At 55.5% G+C, this 10,704-nt stretch overlaps 1 pseudogene across 1 annotated transcript; it reads left to right on the top strand.

Annotated features, from left to right (window-relative positions):
• Window positions 1-1,516: 1,516 nt before the first annotated feature.
• LOC115892630 lies at window positions 1,517-8,874 on the top strand (annotated as a pseudogene). Its single transcript, XR_004052487.1, has 4 exons — window positions 1,517-1,770; window positions 2,055-2,153; window positions 3,367-3,714; window positions 5,863-8,874. The product of XR_004052487.1 is annotated as a putative uncharacterized protein encoded by LINC00322 (transcript).
• The last annotated feature ends 1,830 nt before the right edge of the window (window positions 8,875-10,704 follow it).

Below are 10,704 nucleotides of genomic sequence, written 5' to 3'. Positions count from 1 at the left end.
CTTCCTCTTCTTGCCCCTCAGACCCTCTTGGACCTCCCTCCCCTCCCCTAGAGACACAACCTGGCCTAAGGAATAGCTTCTCTGCCCACAGCCAGGAGGTGGAGGGTGAGTCTCTCTTGACATATCTGGTGTCCCCGGGGGTCGGGGGATGCTTGTCTGCTGCTGACGGAGCACCCATGACTGCCCGGCCTGCACACACATACTCACTGCTCCCTGCCTCTGAGGAGTGCGGCCCCAGAGGGCTCTGTGTGAGGTCACTCGATCACTCTTGAGACGGCATCTCAGTCTGTCGCCCAGGCTAGAGTGCACTCTTGGCTCACTGCAACCTCTGCCTCCTGGGTTCAAGTGATTCTCCTGCCTCAGCCTCCCAAGTAGCTAGAATTAGAGGCGCTCGCCACCACGCCCCACTAAGTTTTATATTTTTAGTAGAGATGGGGTTTCACCATGTTGGCCAGACTGGTTTTGAGCTCCTGACCTCAGGTGATCCACCTGCCTCGGCCTCCCAAAGTGCTGGGATTACAGGCATGAGTCACCGTACCCGGCCTACACCAGACTTAAGTACACACACACACACAAATATACGTGCATGCTGCACACTCCACAGACATACACACGTCACACATACACAAGTACACACACGTGTGAACTCTCACGTCCACACACACACACAAGAACATACACACACGTGTGAACTCTCATGCACAAACATATATAATATGCACTCACATAACACAGAGCACATGTACATAACATACAAACACACATATGCTGAACCACACACAGATACACACGCATGCACACAATGCTCATGCATATACACATGCACACACAAATCACACGTGCATGCACCATGCTCACAAGCACATACAAACAACACACGTACACATACTCTCAAACGCACAAACATCCATACACACAGACACAACCCCCGGCGTTTTTCCATCACGCTGAGGGTGGGGTGCCAGTGTCCATGCCGGAAACTGGGGGATAGGAGCCTTCTCATCTAATTTCTTCCTGATTTCAGGACCTGGGCCACAGGAGCAGCCTCACCATCAGACTGCGGCCCCCTATGGTGGTCAGGGTTCCTGGGGGGTGGCGGGGTTTCTGCTGACAGAGAGAGGGACATGCAGGCTTACCCATGACCAGCGTGTCTCCAGTCTCAGGAGAACGAGGAGGATTTTGAATCCTTGGAAGGACTCAAAATCAGCCCGGGAGTCCTGAGGGACATTTCCCTACAGGGTGGGGACAGTGAGGGGAGATGCCAGATAAACATTTGCAAGGCTTTTCCTGGGTCTCAGGAATTAAAAAGAGATTTGTCATGGCAGTGAGGATTCTCCATGACTCCTGGGTGTCTTTGTAGCCCCGCTCGCCCCTGGTCTCCGGACTGTGTCCCTGTCTGCTTCCTTCAAGTGGACGTCCAGCAAATGTCTCACGGGAGACACATCCCTCCTGCCTGAGCGCACAGCCGCTCCCACCTCCCCTCCCTGCACATGGCCATCCCCCTCTTGGGGGGTGACAGATCCATCCTTCCAGTTGCTCAGAGTGAATCGCGTTCTCCTGGTTTCCAGGAACCCCACGAGCTCTGTCATCGGAAAGCATCTGGAATCTGCCCACTTCCCTGCCTCTCTGGCCTGGATGACTGCACGAGACTCCTACGGTTTCCCATCCACCCCCGCTGCCGTCTGTGCTCCACGCAGCAGTCGAGGGAGCTCCACGCTGCTGGGCTCACAGCCTCCGGCGACTATCTGAGCAAGGGCTGCCAACAGCCAGGTGGAACTGCAACCCCCGGCTCCCAGCTGCCCTGTCAAAGCTCTCAGGCCGCCCATGTACTATGAGATGCACTTCTTCCCCTCCCTTTGCTCCCCGACTAGGGCATCTACTCCGCGTAGGTGCAGGCTTTGTCTGTTTTGCTCAATGGTGAGGAGGAGAACGAGGAGGCGGGGGAGGACGAGGAGGCGCAGGATGACGCAGTGCCCAGCCCCGGTGGCTCAGAGGAGGTGCTTAGTAAATATTTGTTGAGAGAATGAATGCATGGAATGCATTTCTATTTCCAGCCCCAGCCAGGCTCCTGGAAGCACAGAAACAGGAGCAGACTTGCAAAGGAGGATAAAGCCCGGACGTGGAGGGCTCGATGTGGGCTTGGATTGCTGGAGGTGCTAAGAAACGGTTTCCTTCCTCCTCAGATCTCTCCGCAGCCTATGACAGGCCAGGTTTCCCAAGCAACTCATCTGGCTAGGTGAAGAGGGGCCAGAGAGGGTCTGGGATGGGGGAGGGAAGGCTGAGGCCCCAGCTTGTCCCTGCAGCTGCTCGGGTTCTAAATGCCTGGAAGCCTGGACTCGTTCCCACTCAGCTGAGGCAGGCTGCAGAGGGCTGACTCCTTTAAGCCGGCCCCGGCGTTTACCCCAGAGCCACAGGTTCTGCCCTGGCTGCCCTGAGGCTGGCCTCATGGGGTTGGCGCCCCCCACCCCCGCAGCGTGGCCCTCCCCTCCGCGCAAGCGAGCCCAGCCTGGCCCCTTCACAGTCACATGTCCCTCGCGGAGGCCACTCCACGAGTCACAAGGCAGAGTTTCCACTGGCGTCAAACGTACGTGGATGCTGGATCTGGGATGGACAGGAGCCAAGAGGGGAAAAGCCAGTTTTAGAAAAGTCACATGCCTGGGGGTTACAGAGGGCAGACCCCCAAGGGCACCACATCCCCATGGCAGGGGTGGGAATGGCCCTTGGGGCATAGACCCAGTACGTGTGCACACTCTCCCTCTCTGTCCATCACTCCCACATACACATGCACACATGCACACGCCAGCACACACATGCACACATGCACACGCAAGCACACACGCACACACGCACACACCAGCACACACATGCACACACGCACACGCAAGCACACACGCACACATGCACATGCCAGCACACACATGCACACATGCACACGCAAGCACACACGCACACACGCACACACAAGCAAACACACGCACACATATGCAAACATACACACACATCTCACATCTGTGTCTACACTGGGGACCAAACAGACCTCCCCAGGGAGGAGTCGTGATTCCTGGGTCTGAAGTGCCTACGTGTGTACCCCACACTGCACAGTGTACGATGCCTGCTGTGCTCCTGGGGCCGCGTGCATCGCGGGGCCTCCCGGGCGTGAGAGATGGAAGGGACTCCAGCGAGCACGTGAGGCTCAGGAAGCAAGCCCCGAGTGATGTCATCACGTCTACAGCGCTGTCGGGCCCTGGTGATCTTCACCTTCCCAGTTTCCTCTTCTCTTCCTCACAAAACCCACTTTGTTTTGTTTAAGAAAACCACCTGCCGACTCTTACGAAGTGTCATGGATTTTGTTGCCTGTGTTTCTAGGGCTGCCACCAACCTTGGGGCGATCACGTGAACCCAAGGCTAGCCGGCAAGAGGACCTCATTCCTCCACCACAGACAGCAAGGCAGGCGTAGGCATGGGGCCCGAGCCCACACCATCAAAGCCCTGCCCGGGATTTTGCTGGCACAGTGAAGACAGAAGCACCCTGACCCTCCAAGTTGGAAGTTCCGAGGAGCCCCTGCGCTTGGAACTCCCAGGCCGTCTTTCCCCGAGACTGAAGCCAACACAGGCAGGATTGAGTTCAGAGTCTGAATTAGATGGTGTCTAGTGACAGCCTCTGAACTCCTGGACCCAGCTACACCGGAAGCCACTGTACCCCACATTTTCTAGGTGAGTCAACCTGTAAACGCCCTTCTTTTCTGAGATGAGCTTGGGTTGGGATCCTGTCACTTATAACAGAAAGGACCTCAGCCATGCAATACTATATGAAGTGGGATGGTCTAGGCTTTACGAGTGGCAAACCCAGGCAGGGCAGGAAGATGGAGCCTTTCTGGCTCCCAAAAGGTGGAAGAGGGGAGTGTCCGGGGTGGCCGGATACATAATACAGACTCACTTGCCCCTCGGCTATTCTCCGAAACCACCGCAGAGGTGGGGCTCCGACCCATCCGAGCCCCTTCCTGACCTGGGCCGCCAGGGGCAGCTGTGTTTATGGCATCTGGGTCCCCTGAGCATGAGTGTCCCACCTCCCCATAGGATCAGGCCCCTGGGAAGGCAGAGGCCGGTTCTCTTTCTTCCCTCTGTGGCAGTGCCCCCATCCCATCACAGAGCGCCATAAACGACAGGCTCTGACCATGCTGTGGCCATCGGATGGGGCTTCAAGCCCCCAGGCCCCACTCCACGCACTCGGAGGACTGGTCTGGTGGGGCCAGTGCTGGCTTCCAGAGGCTGCAGGGCTCTGGAAGGAAAGGCCCTTCTGCAGAGCAGGGCCCCCGGAGCCTGCCACAGCCTGTGGGGAGGGAGGCGGCGGTGGGAAGCCCCTTGCTCTGCTGGTGCCCCTCCCAATGTCCAAGGTCTCTTTACCTGGCATTTCTCTGCTGCTGCGGCTGTGCCTGGGCCTCGAGCTCAGAGAAAAGGCTGTTGCCGTTGGCCCAGCTGAAACCGCCTGGTGCTTTCTATAGAATCTTTGCGAGGAGCTGTTGTAGAAGGGACTGTTATCAAAGAATTAATTACGGAAACTAAGGACTGCACAAAAATAATTATTTCCAAACAATGGGCGCCCAGTTCTGAGAATTCCAGTGGGAGTGGTGGTCATCTACCCAGATCTGTGGGCCTCACCTGGGGTCACCGTGCATCCTGGCCTGTCTCCCTTCCTCTCCGGATCCCCCACCCCAGGCCACATGCCTCAAGGGACATCTGGGATGGAGGAAGCCAAGGGTCAGGCTGGACCCTTCCTCACCAGATGCGGACACGATGCCTGGCACCCCCGCCGACAGTGGTCTGTGGTCCCCTCTGGTGACTGCTACAGTGTCTCTGAGATATCACTGTCCCCATTTCCCAGATGGGAAAACCGAGGCTCCGAATGGCTGAGAAACGTGCCCAAGTGTCTGAACCTGCAGGCAGTGGGCTGGGGCTCAGGCCTGGGTCTGTGTGGCCTCGTCAGTCAGTGGGGAGTGGGTGTGAGGAGAGCCCAGGTGACACTGACCCAGCAGGACACACAGAATGGCAGGTGCAGAGGAACCGGCACCAGGGAGAGTCCCTGTAGGGGCTACGTTCCCACCGGGCTCTGTCATGCCTGGGTGTGTCTGAGCGGCTTTGCTGCGCTCCTCTGCTGAAATTCAGGGACTCAGAAGTGCCTCCTGGGAGAAGCCAGGCCAGCCTAAGGTCTAGACCATTCTAGCCTGAAATGTTCAGATCCATGAGTGAGTCCAGAAGGACTGGGAGCAGAGCTGGAGTGATAGGGTCACTGCAGCAGGGAGCACAGGGACCACCGAGCCCAGGGGGGCAGCTTCTGTCCCACAGCCAGAGTGCAGGCATGTGTGCAGTGGCTGCCCACGAGGGCTGAGCTCTCCCGGGCTGGGGAGCCTGTGCAGGCGAGCTGAGCTGCCAGGCTGCATGGGGGATGCTCTCATGGCCTGGCTGGAAGATCTTGTGGTCTAGGCCATGTGGACTTGCCAGCTGCCTCCAAGTCCAGAGTCTGCTTTGTTTGCTTGTCTGCTTGTGTTTCACTTTGTTGCTCGAGCCGGAATGCAGTGATGTGATCATGGCTCACTGCAGCATGGAATTCTGGGCTTCCAGGTGATTTTCCCGCCTCAGCCTCCTGCGTAGCTGGGCCCACAAGCACCATCACACCCGGCTGATTTTTAAATTTCTTATACAGACAGGGTCTTGCTTTGTTTACCAGGCTGGTTTCAAACTCAGCCTCCCAAAGTGCTGGGATTACAGGGGGAGCCCCAGCACCCAGCCCCGGGGCCTTGGTTCAGGAGCTCCGTCTTGGCCCTGGGAAAAGTTTGCTGACTTTGGATTTGTGATTGATTTCAGGAGTCTGGAGTGGGGTGTGGTGAGGGGAGTTCAAAGAGATTGGAGAAATTGTGAAACTCAAAATCTGCAACAACTTTCCTTCCTGAGGCGCGGCCACTCAGTGTTGGGCAAACTCCTCCCTGCCACCTTCCTCATCCAGAAGCAGAAAGAACCTTGTAGCCACCCTGCATGCCTCCTGCTTCATGGCAGCCTCTCTGTTTTTTCTGGTGAAAATTAACAGGTGCTCAACTTGCAAACCAGAAAGAAACATTTCCCACCCTGAAACCGTTTCCTGAGCCGCCCCGCCGATCCTGGCGGTGTCCATTCAGCCTGAAACATGGACTGGGGTCTGACTGTCCTGCGGTCTGAGGCTTCCTCGTGGCCACAGAGCGGGAGTGTTTGCGGGATGAATGCGCTCCCTTTTGCTGCGTGGTTCTGATGGCTGCAGAGGACGCCGTCATAGGGACACACGGGGAAAGACCCTCATTTCCAGAACCACCCCTTCGTGCTGGGCCTTTAGGTTGTGGCCAGTCCCTGCACCTAAACCTTCACACCCACGTCTCCTGGAACTGCAGCTCTGCAGCAGCACCCCTGGCAGATGCTGCCGGTGCCCAGCATAACCCCTGAAATCACCATGCTGGGACCCTGGTCCCTTTTGGCTCTACTGGAGCAGCAGCGGAGGCTGCCCTGAAGGACAGCGAGGCAGTAGAAGGGGCAGACTTCTCCCACCTGGTCCTAAAGGTGGGAGCTGGGGGCTGTCACGGGCTTTGTGCCACCCTAGAGACCTCCCTGTCTGGAGACTCTGAGGGCACGTGGGGCTCCCGAGGGACCCCACCCCACAGGCAGCAGTGGCACCTGCGGCAGGGAGAGTTGCCTGTGGGCTCCCCGCACTGTCCCACGAGTTGTCCGAGGACTGGGGCCTGGGGTTGGGAGGGACACACAGCAGCCGTTGTCTGTGTTGCCATGACATGGCAGAGGTTCCATCCACCAGCACAAGCCACCTGCCCCGGGGAGATGGTTCTGTTTGTGACATCTATCTCAGCCTGAATCGAAGGCTTCCTACAGCAGAAGCAGACCCAGAGCAAGGGCATCCTTGATTCGGGAGGAAGGTGGTGTGCCGAAGGTCACTAGTAGGCACTGTGGACCTGGCCTTTGAGCTTGGACCCCGCCTGGCCCACGAAGCCTCGTGTTGCTTCCCAGGGCCCACATGTAGGTTCCCGGGGCCTCCAGCTGCACCCTGGAGAAGTGAGGGGGGTTCACTGCATGGCATGTGCCAGGTGGAGGGGCTGGTGTGGGACAGGGGGACAGAGCTAGGGGGAAGACCAGCAGATCCCTAGACACACGGGGTGAGGCTGAGCTGTTCCAGATGGACAGGACTAAAAGCAAGACAAACAAGATGGAAAGGCTCAAGACTGGAGCAGCCAGGAAATTCTGTCCAAGCCGAGTCTCTGGGTTTGCGAGACCTTGCACTCCACCTCACAGGGGTCGTCTGGGTTTGTGGTCTCTGGCCAGGTGGGTGTGGGAGCCTCTCTCCTCCAGCTCAGGCTCGTGCTACACCAGAAAGGGAAGGGCAAGAGCACCCCCTCAACCCAGAAGACCCCCAGATCAGATCAAGAGACCACCCAGGCTACAATCAACTCCGATGGCGCTTTTAATCACCCCAGCAGGAATGGCAACTGTAAACAGACATTCAACGGCTCCCAGAGACACACACACCTCCCGGGCAAAACTGCGTTTCCATAAACCTTGTAGAAACAACTCGGAGAGCTGGCTGAATGAGGGCTGCCTGGACACCAGTGTGCAGGCACCGAGTCCTCAGCAACCCCACACTCAGCCGTCCTGTGAGCCCCAGACCCTGGAACACTCCAGCTGCCTCTCCACTTGTCTGGTGGGATGTTTCCTCCCGGTGCCCCCATCACCCCACATCCCCCGTCTTCTCCCGGGCTCCCGGTGGCTCCCCCAACACTTGCTCTGCTGATGGGTGTATTCTCCCCAAGTCTGGCCGTGAAGCCATCCTGGTTGCCTCGGTTTCCTCTGCTGGCCAGGCAGTCACCAGTGCCTCGGTGGGAATGCCACTCTCTGCCACCACCCAGCCTGGGCTCAGTGGGACACCTGCACCTCCCCACGTTGCACTCCTCCAGCCCATTCTCTGGACACTCGGATGAGAACAAGGCTACTGGTCATGGGTGTGAGGGCAGGGATCAGCCTCAGAGACCATCCCATCTCTGGAGCGTCCTGAAGCTGCCAAGCAAAGTGCTACCAAAGGGGCGGCCGAGACCAACAGAAATGTATTCCCTCTTGGTTCTGAGGCCAGAAACCTGAGCTCAAGGCATGAGGAGAGCCAGCCCTACTCTGTCAGCTCTAGAAGAGAACCTGTTTCGCGCTTTCCCAGCTTCTGGTGTTGCTGGCAACCATTGGCATTCTTGACTTGTGGCTGCACTGCTCCCATCCCTGCCCCCGGGGTCACGTGGCCTTCTCCCTGGCCTTGCTGTGTGTCCCCTCCTCTTGTAAGACTCCAGTCACTAGGTTTAGGGTCCACACAAATCTAGTAGGACTTCACCTTGACTTAATCACATCTGCAAAGGCTCTTCTTCCAAATAAGGTCACGTTCCCCATTTCTGAGTAGATGTAAGTTGAGGGGGGCCACTATGTAGCCCAGTGCCATCCTCCTACAGACCCCAGGATGGCTGAGGAATCCAGTCTCAGCTGAGATGCATCAGGCTGCTTAGGATCAGGGCCTGGACCACACTGAGCAGTCACATTCTCTCCAGATATTCTTTCAAGCATGCTAGTAACATCTGTTCCTGGCAACCCCAGGTCACTCCCCCACCACCAGTGCTCCTGCTGCCTGGAGAAGAAAATGCTCCAGACCCCTCCTTCCCAGCCTGCTGGGTTCCCTCCAACCCAGGCCCAGCCCCCTTCTCCAGGAATTGATAAGACGCCATTTCCAGATACATTGTTAAGTGGCAAAAGCAGGCGGCAGTACGCAGTGACCCGTCTTTTGCGTAATAAAGTGTAAAAGTATGCATATGTGCGTGTTTATTTATAGATGCAGAAGAAAAGCACAGGAAAGATAAATCAGAAACTAATAAAAATGGTGACTTGACGTGTGTGTGGAGTTAGAAATGGAAGCTGCCCTGAAGATAAGTTGTCTTTAGTGTTTGACCCCAGAACTATGTGAATGTTTTCCATATTCAAAACAATTTGAATTTGTTAAAATTTAAGTTTAAAAGAGAACATCCTTAGAAAAGGAAAATAACAAAAGTGGAAATTTATGTAGAGTTTGTGACATAACTGAAACAAAGACAAAATTATTTCAAGTGGCTTTAGAGTACAGAATTTAGGCTTTTTTTCTTTTAACTGGTGGCATGTATTTTAATGGCAAGGAAATCAAATGTATCATTCAGTAGGTCTTAGTGTTAGTGTTAAGTCTGGCATTGTTATTTAAATTTTTTCCTCTTCTAGGATAAAGCCAGAAAGTAATTATGCGAATGATGTAAGGAACCAAAATAATTATTACCGAAAGAGAAAAAAATACACAAATACAAAATCCAATAGGTTAAAAGTAGCACTGTCATCTTAAATTTGAACTGGAAATGTGAATGTAAGCTCATAACTTATTTATTCATTCTGATTGACGATTGATTGAGACAGGGTCTTACTCTGCCGCCCAGACTGGAGTGCAGTGGCATGATCTTGGCTCACTGCAGCCTTGACCTCCCGGGCTCAAGCCATCCTCCAGCCTCAGTGTCTTGAGTATTTGGGACCACAAGTACGCTAACACACCTGGCTAATTTTTGTGTTTTTTGTAGAGATGAGTTTCACCATGTTGCCCAGGCTGGTCTCAAAACTCCTGAGCTCCAGCAATCCACCTGCCTCAGCCTCCTAAAGTGCTGGGACTCCAGGTGTGAGCCATTGAGCCCAGCTAATCTCATGAAAGTGCTGGTATTGGCCGGGTGCGGTGGCTCACACCTGCAATCCCAGCACTTTGGGAGGCCGAGGCGGGCGGATCACGAGGTCAGGAGATCAAGACCATCCCGGCTAACACAGTGAAACCCTGTCTCCACTAAAAATACAAAATCTTAGCCAGCCATGGTGGCGGGTACCTGTAGTCCCAGCTGGCTGCTCGGGAGGCTGAGGCAGGAGAATGGCATGAACCCGGGAGGCGGAGCTTGCAGTGAGCCGAGATCGCACCACTGCACTCCAGCCTGGGCAAGGGAGTGAGACTCTGTCTCAAAAAAAAGAAAAAAAAAAAAAAAGAATTTCATCCACACACCAGCAACAAAGCGCTCACAGCAAAAGACCCGACACTGTTAATTTTTGATGGAAATAAGAGATATCATAAAATTCTCCTATTTTCTATGTTTGGAAATTGTCATCATAAACAGAGGTGTGCAAGGCTAGGGGATGAGGGACCCTTTCCCCACCTGCAGCATCCCTGCTTTGTTTGCTGAAGCTCTCGTCCTCATCCCCGAGGTCTCACTCTGGTTATGTCCCCAGCCTTTTTCCTCCCCTCCTTCCTGCACCCTTGCCAGCTGCTTGGCGCCGGTGAAGTGTGTTTATCAAAGCTCCTGGCCCAGCCTTGCTGACTCAGAGAATCTGGTGAAGGAGGGGAGAGTTGAGGAAGAGAAGGTGCAGCCGGGGGTCACTGGGGCTGGAGGGCCTCAGAAGCCACTGGCAGGAGGAGTGCCCTGGCGCTGTGCTCTGGGAATGAAACTTGGGATCTGGCCTCTAGCCTTCCTCTCGCTGCTTGCTTGACCCTGGAGTCAGGGGCATGTCTCCCACCACAGGGAGGCAACGCCCACATGTGTCCCCAGTTGCACTGAGATACGCCCAAGGGTGGTACCCGCAAGGTGCACACAC

Source organism: Rhinopithecus roxellana, chromosome 13 (genome assembly GCF_007565055.1).
Source record: "Rhinopithecus roxellana isolate Shanxi Qingling chromosome 13, ASM756505v1, whole genome shotgun sequence".
NCBI classification, from domain to species: domain Eukaryota; kingdom Metazoa; phylum Chordata; class Mammalia; order Primates; family Cercopithecidae; genus Rhinopithecus; species Rhinopithecus roxellana.
The sequence above is the reverse complement of the archived record's forward strand: the minus strand, read 5'-3'. Positions and strand labels throughout refer to the sequence as shown.